Below are 16,261 nucleotides of genomic sequence, written 5' to 3'. Positions count from 1 at the left end.
ACAGGCGTGAGTCACTGCGCCCAGCCTGCTCATGCTTTTCCTCTGCCTGGAACACCCTCACCTCCACAGGGCATTTCTTCTGGTGCAATGCTTACCATCTCCCTCTCATGGCCAGCTCCAGCCTCATTTCCCAAGTTCTTCTCAGAGCCCAGAGTGGCTTGGAGCCCAGACTGGAACCAAACTACCAGAGACCCTGATCCCAGCTCTTCCTCGCTGTGTGACCTTGGGCAAGTTGCCTTCCTCCTTGTGTCTCCATTTCCTCCTCTGTAAATGAGGGTGATAACGCATTTCTCAGAGGGTGCCTATGAGGATTCATTGAGTTCCTTGATGTAAAGTGCTTTGAATAGTTCTGGGGACATAGTAAGTGCTATTTAAATGTTAAATGAAAATTATCTTTCCCTGCCTTGTATTACTATGACTTTATTTCATCCAAGTTAAGACACCATGAATTGTGAGACACTTCATTTATTTAATAACATCATTTCAAGGGAAAAAAGAAACATTACCATGTAATGTACAAATTATAAGTCATCTTCCAATTTCAGAATGTGTAAGTTGTTCAGGAACAGTAATATTTGTGTGGTGTGTGCGTCTTCCTGCTTATAAGAGAGTCCTCATTTCAGCCTTGTGTGCACTTATTACTTATGGTTAGTGCCCAAGGGCTTGAGTTCAAGTCCTTACTCCCAAATTTTATTTAGGTAAGCAATCTTGGTTAAGTACTTTGACTTCTTTAAGCCTTGATTTTTTTTCCTAAATAGCCTAAGTAACTCACAACAGTTGTAGTGAATATTAAGCAAGTTCATATATACACGCACATATATATATAAAGTGTTTAGCGCCATATTGGATATTCAACACAAAAGCGCTATCATTATGGTGTTGATTTTGAAACGTTTGTTGAATTGAATCACACATCTCCAAAGACCGGGGACGCGGAGACGATCTGGTATTTCATGGTCCAAGTGCCCTCCAGTGGCCATAAGGGGAAGCTGCAGGCTTCCGATGAACTTAGGGGAGCCCTTCCTTAGCCAGCCCGGGAAATAATTCAGCCACGCCCACCCATAGTCAGGCTTATCCAGTTTTCCTGGAATTCTTCACGTTATATTTCATTTTACAAAGACCTTAAAGGGCTTCTAAAAAGTAGGATAAGAGACTAAAAGGCAGAGCTTTAGCCCAGGAAGGCTGCAGCTTGGCCATACCCTGTCCTCAAAGCCTGTAGGCCCAGGGCCCCAGGCAGGCAGGCAGGATGGTGAAATGCCATGCCAAGCATCACTTCTCCTCTGACCCAGACACTGTGGATCTGTATTATGAGAGAACTCACTTGCCTACATCCAAAAATCTAGCAGAAAACAGCATTAGCCCATTCTAAGAATCTGCATCCATGCTTTGACATATTTGTCATTTGTTTACTCATGCACTCCTTTCTTCAATTGTTCCTTCATCCATCAATATTTATTGAATACCAAGCTTGGCAGCCTCACGTCCTAGGTGCTGGGGGTTAAAAAGATCAATTTAACACAGACACAAACACGGCCACCAAGAGTTGTTCATAATGTCCCAGACACCACATGCAGAGTTAATCCTTGTATTCGAGTGTTTACAGCTTCTCTGTGTGGCTGAGGGGGCAGGCGGGGGGGGGGTGGCACGGGCAGAGAAGTGAACATCAGATCCAGGCTGCCTGATTTCCCCCGACGAAACGTATCCATAATGGGAGCTTTGTCTGGCTAGGTCAGGGAACTGACTTCCTCCTCCTGGGCCACACTGCTGCTCTGAGAAATCCTCCCTGATCTCAAACACTGACCAAACTCCCAGCTGCATCTATATCAGTATCCCTGGTCTCTCCTTCCCCACCATTGCCCTTTACCCAGGGCCCAGAGCCGGGAGTCAGGGAGGAGAGGTGTGTTTTTAACCCACCTTGCAATGGATGGCCTGGCCAAGGCTGTTACTTACCGTGACTTAGCAGCCACATGCAGCGTATTGCCATCTCTGGCTCACTCCCCCTTGCCAAGGACTGAAATGAAGGACCCTCACTCTAGAGCATTGCCAGGGGTGTGCGGGGGGGCAGGGGGGGTGTCTGCAAGTGCCCAGGGTCTGTCTTTCTGGAAGATGGCAGGAGGGAGAGGAAGACCTGGTGAGTGTCTATTACTGATTGTCCCTGGGACCCTGGTGGCCTCCCGGAACTGCCACCTCCCTCCTTCCCTTCATGATCAGACTTTTCAAATGTCCTCCCCACACCCATCTTCGGTTTCCCCTTGCAGGCTCCTCATTGTCCCATTTCCTCAGAATTCTTGCAGCTGCAGTCACACAGGCTATTGGTCCCCTGCTGGATCCTCTACTCCTAGACCAGTGCTGTCTCACAGAAATACAGTGGAAGCCACGTATGTCATTTTGAATGTTCTAGTGGCTGCAATTTTAAAATGTAACACAAACAGGCTGGGCATGGTGGCTCACGCCTATAACCCCAGCACTTTGGGAGGCCGAGGCGGGTGGATCATTTGAGGTCAGGAGTTCGAGACGAGCCTGGCCAACATGAAGAAACCTTATCTCTACTAGAAATGCAAAAATTAGCCAGGAGTGGTGGCAGGCGCCTATAATCCCAGCTACTTGGGAGGCTGAGGCAGGAGAATCGCTTGAACCCAGGAGGGGAAGATTGCAGTGAGCCAAGATGGTGCCACTGCACTCCAGCCTGGGTGACAGAGCGAGACTTTGTATCCAAAAAAAAAGTAATAAAAACAGGTGAAATTAACGTTACTAATATAGCAATGATAGTATATTTAACAATGTATCCAAAATACTATCATTTTAACCTGTAAGCAATATCTTAAAATGGAGATATTTCATACATTTTGTACATAATCCAATGTGTACATTGTTTTACAGGTATAGCACTTCTCAGTGTGAGAGGTACTTGAAGGTGTAACCACATGTCAAGGGCTCAATAGCCCTGTGTAGCTGGTGGCTGCGGTACTAGCCAGTGCAGTTCTAGAGCCTTCATTCTCTACTTGGCATCCACACTTTGGCTGAGTCCAGTAATTATCCCATTCCCATGTGGCCTGTCTCCCTTGGGAGATTCGAAATCCATCCTCCCCCAGGGGCAGAGTCCTCATTTTACTCATCCCTCTGTCTCCCAGGGCACCATCAAACTGTGCGCCACACCCAGGAGGCCCTCAAAGCATGTTTGTTGATGGGAGTGAGCGTTGGGGATTGATTTTTGTGGTTCAGTTATGGCTGTAAATGGTGTTTTATAGATTGCTTCTATAGAAGCACCCTGCTGCAATATTAGCAGAAACAAGCAGCAGTGGTTGTCAGCATAGGCAGAGGCCTCAGGGCAGATGGGGCTCCCTGAATCAGGCGCGGGAAATCCTGCTAGACGAGATACCATTTCTCTGGTTTAAGAGCCTGTCATTGCCACAGCGTGCTCCTCCAAGCAACCTCATCTCTGTTAGAGCTCAGAGATAGCCCCTGTCAGAGTGCATTACACAAAGGATGTGTCTCCAGCAGCCCGCCACCAGGTTGACTGCTCCTCAGGGCAGAAATAGAAGTTATTCAGGTCGACAAGAGCCTGGGCCACAACAGATACACAAGGCATGCATTTCGAATGAATAAATGAATGGATGACCGGAGCCAGTGAAGCCTCTCATTCATGTCTTCATGCCCCAGAAAGTATTTATTGAGCACTTACTACATCAGACACTGTGCTTGATACTGGGACACAGCAGGGAACAAGGAAACAGGGAGGGCCATGTCCTCCTGGAGCTCACATTCTGATGGGAGAGACAGACAATAAAAAAGTAAACACGTATTAGTGAAATAATTAGAGCATTGGCTGGCAGGAAGCAAACAAAGGGGCCAAAATGGAGAATGAGGGAAGAGTTCTTCAAGGAAAGAAGAAAGTCTCTATCCTTAGCCTCCCAGAATACAAGACACCCCGCCCCCAGGTCAGGTGCCAACATTTAGACATTGGCCACCATATACATCAGCCTGAGGCTTGGGGTTCCCTGAGGATGTTACTGCTTCAGATTGCACTGATGATGTCATAATGGGCTCTAGGGATGATGCAGAGCCCTGGAAGTTGGGGCCCAAGGCAGGGGGATGATCTGGCAACAAAGGCACCCGGTTCAGGCCTGTCCACTCAGACCTAGTCTCCGGCCTTGGGAGGAGGCGAATAGGTCACCATGGCTCGGAGCCTCTCCACCATGTTCGTCCCCAACAGCTGGCTCAGTGGCTACCACAAGGTAACCGGGGCCTGTCTAGTTCTGTGGTCAGCAGGAGTGTCCCAGCCAGTGCAGACACATGTTCCTGGGCACCGGCCTTCCGTGAGCCATGCACTGGCTTAGGCATTATGGGGATAAAGAGATGAATGAGATAGGGTCCCCTGCTCTCAATCTGCTAACAAACTAGACCTCCAGCAAGTGGGTTAACAGAATAATACTCATCATCATCTTGGCTAACTTGGGAGGATTTAATCTTTCCAAACAACCCTGTCTGGTGCCCTATTGGCTCCACATTGCCCAACAACTGAGTTCAAGGGCAACCCAGCCATCGGCACAAGTGTTTTTTGAGAATTTAGATGAGTGTTTCTCAGGGTGATCTAAAGATGGCAGAATTACTTGCAGCACCTGTTAAAAGTGGAGATCCCTGGGCCTCAGCCCAAATCTTCCAAATCAGGATCTTCAGGTATGGGGCTCATGAATCTGCATTTTAAAAAGCACTCAGGGGATTCGCACCCTAAACACTGCCTTAGAGTTTAAACACCTGTCAGTTTCCAAGCCCCATGTCTGCTGGACCAGGGTGGGTTGGTTTCTGTTTGAGATGGTTGTTGGCCTTTGATATTTTTATTACTGATGAAAAGCCATGATTCATAAGCTGCTGGTGGCCAGCTGTCAGTTTGGAAAGGAGTCAGAGGCCACTGAGAACAGAATTTTCTATCTTTTCAACCCATCTATAAAATGCCTACCTGAGCAGACACTGTTTAAAAGCCATTAAAATAGCAGACACAGAATCACCCAGTCCCTGGAACTTTATAGACATATTTACTCAAACTCAAGTGCTTGCAAAGAGTAAATAAACGGGAAGCAAAATGAGTAAGCATCCCTAGAAACACGAACTGAAAGTAAACAGCCCTGTTCACTAAAATAAACAGGACAAATCCAGTGAGGATTAAATGACCTGTAGTCGGGTTGAGAGCCAGAAATGCCCCATCTTGGCTCCCAGAGAAAGGCAAGGGCCTGTGCCCGCCACCTGGAGGGGGTGCGTCAGAAGCTGTATTCCTTGGGGGCTCAGAGCCGGGCCTGCAAGGGCAGACATTACCCTCGGGTGGTAGGAGTGCACCCCAGGCCCCCTGGCATCCTGCTACAGGGCCTGAAAACCCTCATGTTTAAAGATTAAGAAGTGTGTCCTAAAAGTCTTCTGAAAAAGACCACGTTTTCTAGAGGCATATTACCCCAAGTTACTTTTTTTTTTTTTGAGATGGAGTCTTGCTCTGTCGCTCAGGCTGGAGTGCAGTGGTGCGATCTCGGCTCACTGCAACCTCCACCTCCCGGGTTCAAACGATTCTCCTGCCTCATCCTCCCAAGTAGCTAGGATTACAGCCATGCACCACCACACCCAGCTCATTTTCGTATTTTTAGTAGAGACAGGGTTTCACCATGTTGGCCAGACTGGCCTCGAACCCCTGACCTCAGGTGATCCTCCCACCTCGGCCTCCCAGAGTGCTGGGATTACAGGCATGAGCCACCGCACCCGGCCCCAAGTTACTATTATTTGCCATTTATTCACTAATTTAGTAAACATTCATTGAGATCCTACTACATGTCAGGCCAGGCACTAAAGATATCAAGAAGTGGTGCATAGACCTGTGCTTAAGTTGCTCACAGTTTAAAATGAGAGATAATACTGGCTCACAAGTACTGTCCACTTAACTATTTGAAGAACTCAGTGATGAGCACCCTACATGCATTATCCCATTTACTCCTCATAACATTACGAGGTTATGACTATCTTCCTCTCATTTACAGATGAGGATGCTAAGGCTCTAAGTCTGTGGTGTGATGGTAGATGTTTAACAGCTAGCTCTCTGGGCCAGGTGTGATGGCTCACAACTGTAATCCTAACACTTTGGGCGGCCAAGATGGGAGGACTGCTTGAGTTCAGGTGTTTGCCACCAGTGTGGGCAACATGATGAAACTCCATCTAAAATTAAAAATTAAAAAAAAGAAAAGTATCCAGGCACAGTGGCTCACGCCTGTAATCCCAGTACTTTGGGAGGCCAAGGCGGGGGAATCACTTGAGGTCAGGAGTTTAAGACCAGCCTGGCCAACATGGCAAAACCTTGTCTCTACTAAAAATACAAAAATTAGCCAGGCATGGTGGCACATGCCTGTAACCCTTGCTAATCTCCAATCTCATGACTTTAAATAGCATCTGTACCCTGACAATTGTCAAATTTACATATCCCCAGCCCAGATATCTCTTCTAAACTATATATAGTCTCACGTATCCAATTGTTTTTGCACAGTGTCCGTGTGGGCCTAATAAGAATCTCCAGTGTAATGCCTTAATCTGAACTCATTGTTCCCCAAACCTATTCCACCCACATTCTTTTTTTTTTTTTTTTTTTTTTTTTTTTTTTTGAGACGGGGTCTCGCTCTGTCACCCAGGCTGGAGTGCAGTGGCCGGATCTCAGCTCACTGCAAGCTCCGCCTCCCGGGTTCACGCCATTCTCCTGCCTCAGCCTCCCGAGTAGCTGGGACTACAGGCGCCCGCCACCTCGCCCGGCTAGTTTTTTGTATTTTTTAGTAGAGACGGGGTTTCACCGGGTTAGCCAGGATGGTCTCGATCTCCTGACCTTGTGATCCACCCGTCTCGGCCTCCCAAAGTGCTGGGATTACAGGCTTGAGCCACCGCGCCCGGCCCCACCCACATTCTTAATCATGTGGAGACTACTTGGAAGGCTGAGGCACGAGAATCACTTGAACCCAGAAGGCAGAAGTTGCAGTGAGCCAAGATCACGCCACTGTACTCCAGCCTGAGCAACAGAGCGAAACTCTGTCTCAAAAAAAAAAAAAAAAAAAAAAAAAAAGGAAAAGAAAAGAAAAAACCAACTAGCTCTCTGGAAGAAAAAAAATGGCCTGATTTGTAGTGTTTGCCAATCTCAATAGTGTAAATACTTGCAGGCCTGTCTCAAGCTTCCTGCCTGATGTCTCTGAATGTGCAACAGGAAAGAGATGGGGGTGGGAGGGGAGGGGGGCTGGCTCTGGCACAACACGGCAAACACGACCCACAGCTAATAAATGCAGGAGCCAGGATGTGAGCCAGGTGTGTGGATCCCGAGCCCACACTCATAACCGCTTTGTTATACTGTCACTAACTACACAAGAGCATTGACATTCAAGGGGGATACATCTTAAGACCTTTGTGAAGTGCCAGTTTTACAGTATTCCATAAAGCACGCAGAGTTAGTAACCAGCACTTTCCTATACCTCTTTGTTTTCATCACTAACAGGAGCAGTTGGTTTTCCTTTGAGGGCCATTCTAAAAACCTTTTTATTTGGAAATAATTTTACCTTCCCAAGAGGTTGCAGAAATTGTACACAGAGGTCTGTGTGCCCGCCACTCAGTTTGCCCAGATGGTTACATCTTAGATAAGCACAGCACAGTATTACACTCAGGAAAGTGACATAGGTAAAATGTGTGTGCATAGGGTTTGATGCCATTTTTTTCCAGGTTTGCCAGATTTAGCAAATGAAAATACAGGAAACTCAGTTAAATTTTGTTTTTAGTATAAGCATATCCTACGCAATATTTGGGACATACTTATACTGAAAAGATTATTCCTTTTTTTTTTTTTTTTTTTTTTTTGAGATGGAGTCTCACTCTGTTGCCCAAGCTAGAGTGTAGTGGCGTGATCTCAGCTCATTTCAACCTCCACCTCCTAGGTTCATGTGATTCTCCTGCCTCAGCCTCCCAAGTAGCTGGGATCATAGGTGCCCACTACCATACCCGGCTAATTTTTGTGTTTTTAGTAGAGATGGGGTTTTAACATGTTGGTCAGGCTGGTCTCGAACTCCTGACCTCAAGTGATCAACCTGCCTTGGCCTCCCAAAGTGCTGGGACTACAGGCATAAGCCACCACGCCTGACCCTTATTTTTCTTAAGTTCAAATACATTGGGCATTCTGTATTTCATTTGGCAACCCTAATTTTATCACAGGTAGAGTCATAACCACCACTATAATCAAGACATATAACTATCCATCACCATTAAGATGTTCCTGAGCCACCCCTTCATAGTCACACACATCCCTCCCCGAATCCTCCCCAGCCCTGAGCAACCACTAATCTGTTCTCCATCTCTATAATTTTGTCATTTTTTTCACTCAGCGTAAGGCACCTGAGATCCAGCCATGGTATTGCATTTAGCAACCACTTGTTCCTTTCTATTGCTGAGTATTAACCCATGAGGGTCCTTTTTCACAAAGAACAATTATTTTTCAAAATTTCTTTAATTCAGTAAGTGTTTCTTGTATATCCACTACCTGCCAGGCACCGAGGATTGCAGCAGCAAAGTAAAATTGGTTACACGTCACAGGCCAGCAGGTTACTTCCAGTTGACAGAGACTTCTTCCTGTGGATCCTAAGATAGGAGATGACACTGGTGCTAGGAGGGGAGGACTGGCCTCCCTGAGCACTACCCTCTGGAGACGCTAGGGAAGGCTTTGTGAAGGAGCTCGGGAGGCAGGGTTTGCTGATGGATCTGACATGGGGTGCAAGAGAAAGAGATGCACCAAGGCTAACACCAAGAGTTATGACCTGAAATTGGAAGGACAGAGTTGCCATTTACTGAATGTATGGCAGACACATCTGACGGCAATAACCGAAGCACATCCTGAAAATGACCCTGAATGGCAGATATACTTGATATGTGTTTGGAGTTCTGAGCTGAGAAATCCTGGAGTGGGCAGCCTAGAGATCCTCATCTATGAGGAACCTCTGAGCCCCCTTCCCATCCTGTGGAACAAGGGCCATACAGGGGACCGAAGCCCTTTATTTTGGGTTAAATGAAGGTTGCCAGGTGGAGGTTGTTATGGAGCGGGTGTTGAGGGAAAATGCATGCTTTCTGCAGGTGACAGCGGTTCTACTGTCCAGCTCACCACCACTGGACCATCTTGTATGTAAGTTCTCCTCAATAGACCCCACGTCAGCCAGGCCCAGTGGCTCATCCCTGTGATCCCAGCACTTTGAGAGGCCGAGGTGGGCAGATTGCTTGAGGTCAGGAGTTCGAGACCAGCCTGGCCAACATAGTGAAACCCCGTCTCTACTAAAAATATAAAAATTAGCTGGGCGTGGTTGTGCATGTCTGTAATCCTGAGGAGGCTGAGGCAGGAGAATCGCTTGAACCCAGGAGGTGGAAGTTGCAGTGAGCTAAGATCGCACCACTGCACTCCAGCCTGGGCGACAGAGTGAGACTCCCTCTCAAAAAAAAATCTTGTCTTGTTTGCTGGCTCTGGGTCTCTTCTTTGGCCCCTTGAACCTGGAGCCTTCCCTATTGGAGTGGACAGGGCTTCAGCACAACACTGAGATGGGAAGAATGTGGATGGAATAGGTTTGGGGTACAAAGAGTTCAGATTAAGACATATTACACTGGAGATTCCTATTGGGCACACACATGGAAACTGTGCAAAAACAATTGGATATATGAGAATATATATAGTTCAGAAGAGATATATGGGCTAGGGATATGTAAATTTGACAATTGTCAGGGTATAGATGCTATTTAAAGTCATGAGATTGGAGATTAGCAAGGGAGTGAGGGTAGAGAGAATTCTAAGCACTGAGCCCTGAGGCCTTCCATTTAAAGATGGGAGATGAGGCCAGGCACGGTGGCTCATGCCTGTAATCCCAGCAATTTGGGAGCCCCAGATAAGAGTATCACTTGAGGTCGGAGTTGGAGACCAGCCTGGCCAACATAGTGAGACCTCATATCTATTTTAAAAACATGAAAATAATAAAATAATAACAACATTAACGATGGGAGATGAGGAGGAGCCAGAAGAGACCCAAAGGAGTGGTGGTGAGGGTAGTAAGTGTCTAGGAGGCGAAGTGAAGAGAGTGCTCCCAGGAGAGCAAGCAGCTATGTCAAATAGGACCCATGGGTCAAGGACAATGAGGACTGAAAATTGACCATTGGGTTCAGCATTGTGGAGGTTGTTTTTGACCTTGACAAGAAAAGTTGTGGTGGAAGGATGGTGGTAAAACCTCATTCTAGAGGGTTTACAAGAGAAAGAGAGAAGAGGAATCGGGAAAAAGTCAGTCTAGATAGCTCTTTTTAAAAGAGATTTACATAAAGAGGAGAAGGAAAATGAGGCCACTGCTGGAGGGAGACTGGGGGTTAAGAGAGGATTATTTTTTCATGGGAGAAATTATAGCACATGTATATGTTAATCAGCTTGACCCACCAGAACTGTGGAGACTGATAATGCAGGAGAAAGGGAAGAACTGTTGACATGGTGTCCTTACGTAAGCAAGACGGGTGGAATCTTGTGCACAAGTGGAGAGGGTGGCCTTGGATAGGAGCACAGATGGTTCACCCACAGAAATGAGGACAGCAGAATATGGAGCTCAGATCCTGGTAGGAGCCTAGGCGTGGCAGCTTAAAACTTGCGGAAATTCTCTTTTGAAGGCTTCTATTTTCACAGTAAAATGGGAACAATGGTCCTCAGCTGAGAGTGGGGATGGAGGAGGACACTGGATGAAACTGTCCTCCAGGAGAGCAAAGCAGCAAATGGTCCAGGAGATGCAATAGGACCTCTGGGCAGTACAAAGAACACACTTAGGTTAGTGGTTGAGTTTAAAGCAAGCTTGTCTGACTGGGTACAGTGGCTCACTCCTGTAATCCCGGCACTTTGGGAGGCCAAGGCAGATAGATCACTTGAGGTCAGGAGTTCAAGACCAGCCTGGCCAACATGGTGAAACCCCATCTCTACTAAAAATACAGAAATCAGCCTGGCATGGTGGCTCATGCTTGTGAGCTGCTTGAGATGCTGAGGCAGGAGAATCCCTTGAACCCAGGAGGCAGAGGTTGCAGTGAGCTGAGATCATGCCACTGCACTCCAGCCTGGGCAACAGAGTGATACTCTTTCTCAAAAAATAAAAAATAAAAATAAAAAAAATTTTTTTAAAAAAAGGGCAAACTTGTCCAACCCACCGCCCATGGACCGCATGCAGCCCAGGACAGATTTGAATACAGCCCAACGCATATTTATAAACTTTCTTAAAACATTATGAGATATTTTTGAAATGTTTTCAGCTCATCAGTTATTGTTAGTGTTATTATTAGACCAATTAGCTATTGTTCGTGGCCAGTTCAAGACCAGCCTGGCCAACATAGTGAAACCCTGTCTCTACTAAAAATACAAAAAATTAGCCAGGCATGGTGATGCGTGCTTGTAATCCCAGCTATTCAGGAGGCTGAAGCAAGAGAATCACTGGAACCCAGGAGATGGAGGTTGCAGTAAGCCAAAGTGGCGCCACTGCACTCCAACCTGGGCAACAGAGTGAGACCTATCTCAAAAAAAAAAAAAAAAAAAATTAACTGGGTGTGGTGGCAGGTGCCTATAATCCCAGCTACTTGGGAGGCTGAGGCAGGAGAATCACTTGAACCCAGGAGGGAGAGATTGCAGTGAGCTGAGATGGCGCCACTGCACTCTAGCTTGGGCGAGAGAGTGAGTCTCCATCTCAAAAAAAGAAAAGAAAAGAAAAGATATATGTATCCTATCAACTCACAATGAAGTGTATGTAATGACTGCTATGTTCACACAAAAGTATTTGCACTTTAATATGTGTTAAACCAAAAAGATGAATGAATAATGGTAGCATTCTTAACATCAGCTAAGATCTGCCGGGGAAGATTTTCTCAGAAGGCCAAGGGCAGGAATGATTCTCAGAAACTTTTTCTTTCTTGATCTCTAGTCATCCCATGACTTTCCCATCTGAACTCCAAATCCATTACCATTCCCTTACCCAGAGGTGACCATTATCCTTCCAAACCTGTTTCTATCCATTTACATATGTATTTACATAACATCTAGAAATATAAATTTAGCTCATTGTGTGAGTTTTATCTAAATGTCCTCACCTTAGATTCTAGAAATTGCTTTTTTTTTTCACTCAACAGTATATTTGGAATTCTTTTCTGTAACAGTTCCTAAAGATTGACCTCCTTTTTTGAAATTTTTATTAACTGCTACACAGCACTTTAAAATACTGTGTCTCAAGCATTCAAATCATCTAGGAATCTTGTTAACATGCAGATGCTGCTTCAATAACTCTGGGGTAAGCCCTGAGGTTCTGCATTTCTAAAAAGCTCCCATATGTTATCGATGTTGCTGGTCAACAGATCACACATTTAGTAGCAAAGATGTACAGTATGAGTGGAGTAGTGTGCTGGGGCCAACTTGGACAAGCTCATGAAAACTGATTGTCAAATTTCCAGGAATTTGGTGAGTTTGTTGTTAAACACAGCAATCATTAAAAAAAAAAAAAAAACTAAATTATATACACTTACAATTAAATACGTTATATTACAGATAACAAAAACCAAAAATCCATCACTTTTCCAAACATTTTACTGCCTTCTTAAATCTGTGCTGTTGATGTTACGTCTATCTATTGTGTCTGCATGGTGGAAATCTACATAATGGCATGCTTCTGCACAGCTCTTCCCAACTCCATTCAGTGACATCATCTCGACAGCTTGAAATCGGCCATGGGGAACATTTACACCATAGAAATTTGGGTATAAAGGTCTTCTGGGGTGAGCAGGTCTATGCAAACCTACCCCCAAAGTTCAGGGAAGCTGAAAAGTCGAAGAAAGAGGCTGACATATCCAGTCTCTCAGAAAGAAACATTTCATAGGGACTTATGAATAGAGGCCATACTTTCAGAGATGAAATGGTAGATTACCCTGCAAATCCAGGGCTCCATAGGGAAAGAGTGTGTTGAATAATTGAAGTTGACCCCTCAGGCAAAGTCATGAATGCTATGTGAATCTGCCTAAGGGCAGGATTTATGGTAATAGTAGGTAAAGTAGAAAACTTAGAGTCATTCCTGGAACAGAGGTTGTTGAAAAGTCAACATGGCAGATTAGCTTCCCAGATGGAGTTGCTTTAGCCTCCAGAAAACGCCTGCATTACCCCAAGCCTTCTCCAACACTTGATATTACCCATCTTTTCCATTTTTGTTAATCTGCTAAATAAAAAGAAAGGTATCTCATTTTTATTTATTTATTTTTTGAGATGGAGTCTTGCACTTGTCGCCTGGGCTGGAGTGCAATGGCATGATGTTGGCTCACTGCAACCTCCGCCTACCGGGTTCAAGCAATTCTCCTGCTTCAGTCTCCTGAGTAGCTGGGATTACAGGTGCCCACTACCATGTCCAGCTATTTTTTTGTATTTTTAGTAGAAATGGGGTTTCACTATGTTGGCCAGGCTAGTCTCGAACTCCTGACCTCGTGATCCCCCCACCTTTGCCTCCCAAAGTGCTGGGATTACAGGCATAAGCCACCACGGCCAGCCAGTATCTCATTTTTAACTTGCATTTTCCTGTTTAAAGTAAGATTAGGTGTCTCATATGTTCATAACCAGAAATTTAACAATATTTCTTGCTCTTGTAAATACAGCCTTTTTACTTTTTTTTTCTTTTTTACCCAAACCAAAAATGGTCAATAAGAACCTTTTTTATTTTTATATTTTCTAGGTGATTATTGTACAAGAAAGTCAGTGTTTTTTAAATTAGGCTACCCTTCCTACCAGTTCTAATAATAGCTTGATCGTTTATTTTCTTGGGGATTCTAGGTAATCATATAATCTATAAATAATGACCAATTTTACTTTTCTGCGTATACAATTGTTAATTTTGTTTTGTGGTACTGGCTCTGACTACAGCTCCACACTGTCTAGCAGCAGTAATAGCTCATCAGTGTCTCACTTCTGATTTGAATAGGAACACTTCTGTATTTCCCCAGTAATGTTTGCTCTAGATTTCTTGTAGATGTCCTTTATCCTCTTCCTGGTTTCTTAGGGGATTCTTTTTTTTAATCAAGAATGGAGGTTCAATTTATCAAATGTTTACTTTCACTTTCTTTTTTTTTTTTTTGAGACAGTCTTGCTCTGTCGCCCAGGCTACAGTGCAACTGCGCAATCTCTGCTCACTGCAAGCTCTGCCTTCCGGGTTCACACCATTCTCCTGCCTCAGCCTCCCGAGTAGCTGGGATTGTAGGTGCCCACCACCACACCCGGCTAATTTTTTTTTTTTTTGTATCTTTAGTAGAAATGGGGTTTCACCATGTTAGCCAGGATGGTCTCGATCTCCTGACCTCGTGATCCGCCCGCCGTGGCCTCCCAAAGTGCTGGGATTATCGGCGTGAACCACCGCGCCTGGCTCACTTTCTAAGTTATGCATTTTGGTGATGTTTGAATCTATTACACAAGCATGTACTCTTTCCTGTGATCAGAAAGAACATTAAAAGTGGTTCCTTATTCAGGTTGTCTCCTTCCCTTATACATTGTAGCCTTATTTCAGCCCTTTCACTGTTCTCCTTGAATGTGTCCCCTCCCCAGGAGGTGGAGGACAAGAACGTTCTCTCCATGTCCTGCTCAGCATTGAGCTTTATACATAATGGTATGTATGTATGTATGTATGTATGTATGTATGTATGTGGAGACAGAGTCTCCTGCTGTCGCCCAGGCTGGAGTGCAGTGGCACGATCTCGGCTTACTGCAACCTCCGCCTCCCGGGTTCAAGCGATTCTCTTGCCTCTGCCTCCTGGGTAGCCGCTGGGATTACAGGCACGCGCCACCACGCCCGTCTAATTTTTGTATTTTTAGTAGAGACAGGGTTTCACCATGCTGGCCAGACTGGTCACGAACTCCTGACCTCAAGTGATCTACCCACCTCGGCCTCCCAAAGTGCTGGGATTACAGGCGTGAGCCACTGCACCAGACCCATAACGGTATTTCAACAAATGGTTAGGGAATGCCATGAATTTCAGCCAGCATCTAGTGCGTGAATTCTTGAAAACTCCCCTGCCATATCTACTAGTTTGAAGTGAGGGCTGCAGGACCTTTCCAGCCTCTCCCTATCCCACCCTGTCACTCCCGACCCCACGTATATAGACGGCAGATTGCTCCATAAACCTGTGATGTCTGGAATTTTGATTGGACCCCTAGTAGCTGGGCCCTGTTTGGGATCTAGAGGCCACCAAGAGTCCTGATCAGTTCCTGCATCTAGGAAGGTGCATAGGGTTTAAAACTGCTACTCACTACTCCTGACATGGGAATACTGGAAATGCCAATAATATGGAATTTTTTTTTTCTGTTGTTTTAACAAATGGAAAGGGCACAGACATCAGAGTCAAATTCACCCAAACAGATTCACCCAAACAGCTATGTGATCTTGGGCAAGTCAACTTCTGTGTCTGTGGACCTCCCATGTAACATAATACTTTACCAAAGTGTATAGAAAAAGGTCCAGAAAAGATCTGAGAGAAGCCTGTAGGGTTGTTCAAAGCCTCTGCAATCAAATTGATGGAGCTCAAACCCCACCTGTGCCGTTTATTACTCGATGGATCACTCGTCTCCGTATCTCAGCTTTCCTTATCCATGCATAAACTGGGGACAGTAAGAGTACATAGTTGATGGGCCAGATGTAAAGATGAAACGAGGTAACAAGCCAAGCTTTATCATAAAGCTAAAGCTCACCGTGAGCTCCCCATGGTCATTAGCCTTATTGCTTTGTCACAAGGGCGGCTGTGGCGAGAGACAGCACTTTGTACCGTACCCGTTGGACCCGGTGAGCTGGAAGGGGCGAGTTTTTTATTGCCCTCGCTGCACGGGGCACGGGGAAGGGGGCCGTCCGCGGCTGTCCTAGCACCTCCGCGGCGGCAGAGGGCTCTGGCGGCAGCTGCGGGTCGCTCGGCGGGGGCTAGGGGGGTGCGGGGCGGGCAGCCCCCGCAGGGGCGGAGACGGGGGCGGGGCGAAGGCGGAGGCGCGGCCTGGAGAGGGATGGGGCGGAAGCGGGGCGGACGGTACGGCGAGGGGGCGGGGCGGACGAAGAAGCGTGACTAGGGGCGGGGCGTGTGGCGCAGCCTGGGGAGGAGCGGGGCGGAGTGGGCGCCACTGCCTGACTAGGGGCGGGAAGCGCAGGGAGGCCTGACGAAGAGCGGGGCGGGCTGTGCGGCCAGACTAGGGGCGGAGCAAGGGCGG

At 46.3% G+C, this 16,261-nt stretch overlaps 1 long non-coding RNA gene across 1 annotated transcript; it reads right to left on the bottom strand.

Moving 5' to 3' along the window:
• Positions 1-449: 449 nt before the first annotated feature.
• LOC144333504 (uncharacterized) lies at positions 450-15,980 on the bottom strand. Its single transcript, XR_013402197.1, has 4 exons — positions 15,758-15,980; positions 15,507-15,667; positions 3,683-3,764; positions 450-1,491 (listed from the first exon to the last, which is right to left on the bottom strand). It is a non-coding gene; the product is annotated as an uncharacterized LOC144333504 (long non-coding RNA).
• Positions 15,981-16,261: the final 281 nt, after the last annotated feature.

Source organism: Macaca mulatta, chromosome 12 (genome assembly GCF_049350105.2).
Source record: "Macaca mulatta isolate MMU2019108-1 chromosome 12, T2T-MMU8v2.0, whole genome shotgun sequence".
NCBI classification, from domain to species: Eukaryota; Metazoa; Chordata; class Mammalia; order Primates; family Cercopithecidae; genus Macaca; species Macaca mulatta.
Note: the sequence above shows the minus strand (reverse complement) of the source record. Positions and strands in the feature narration are given on the sequence as shown.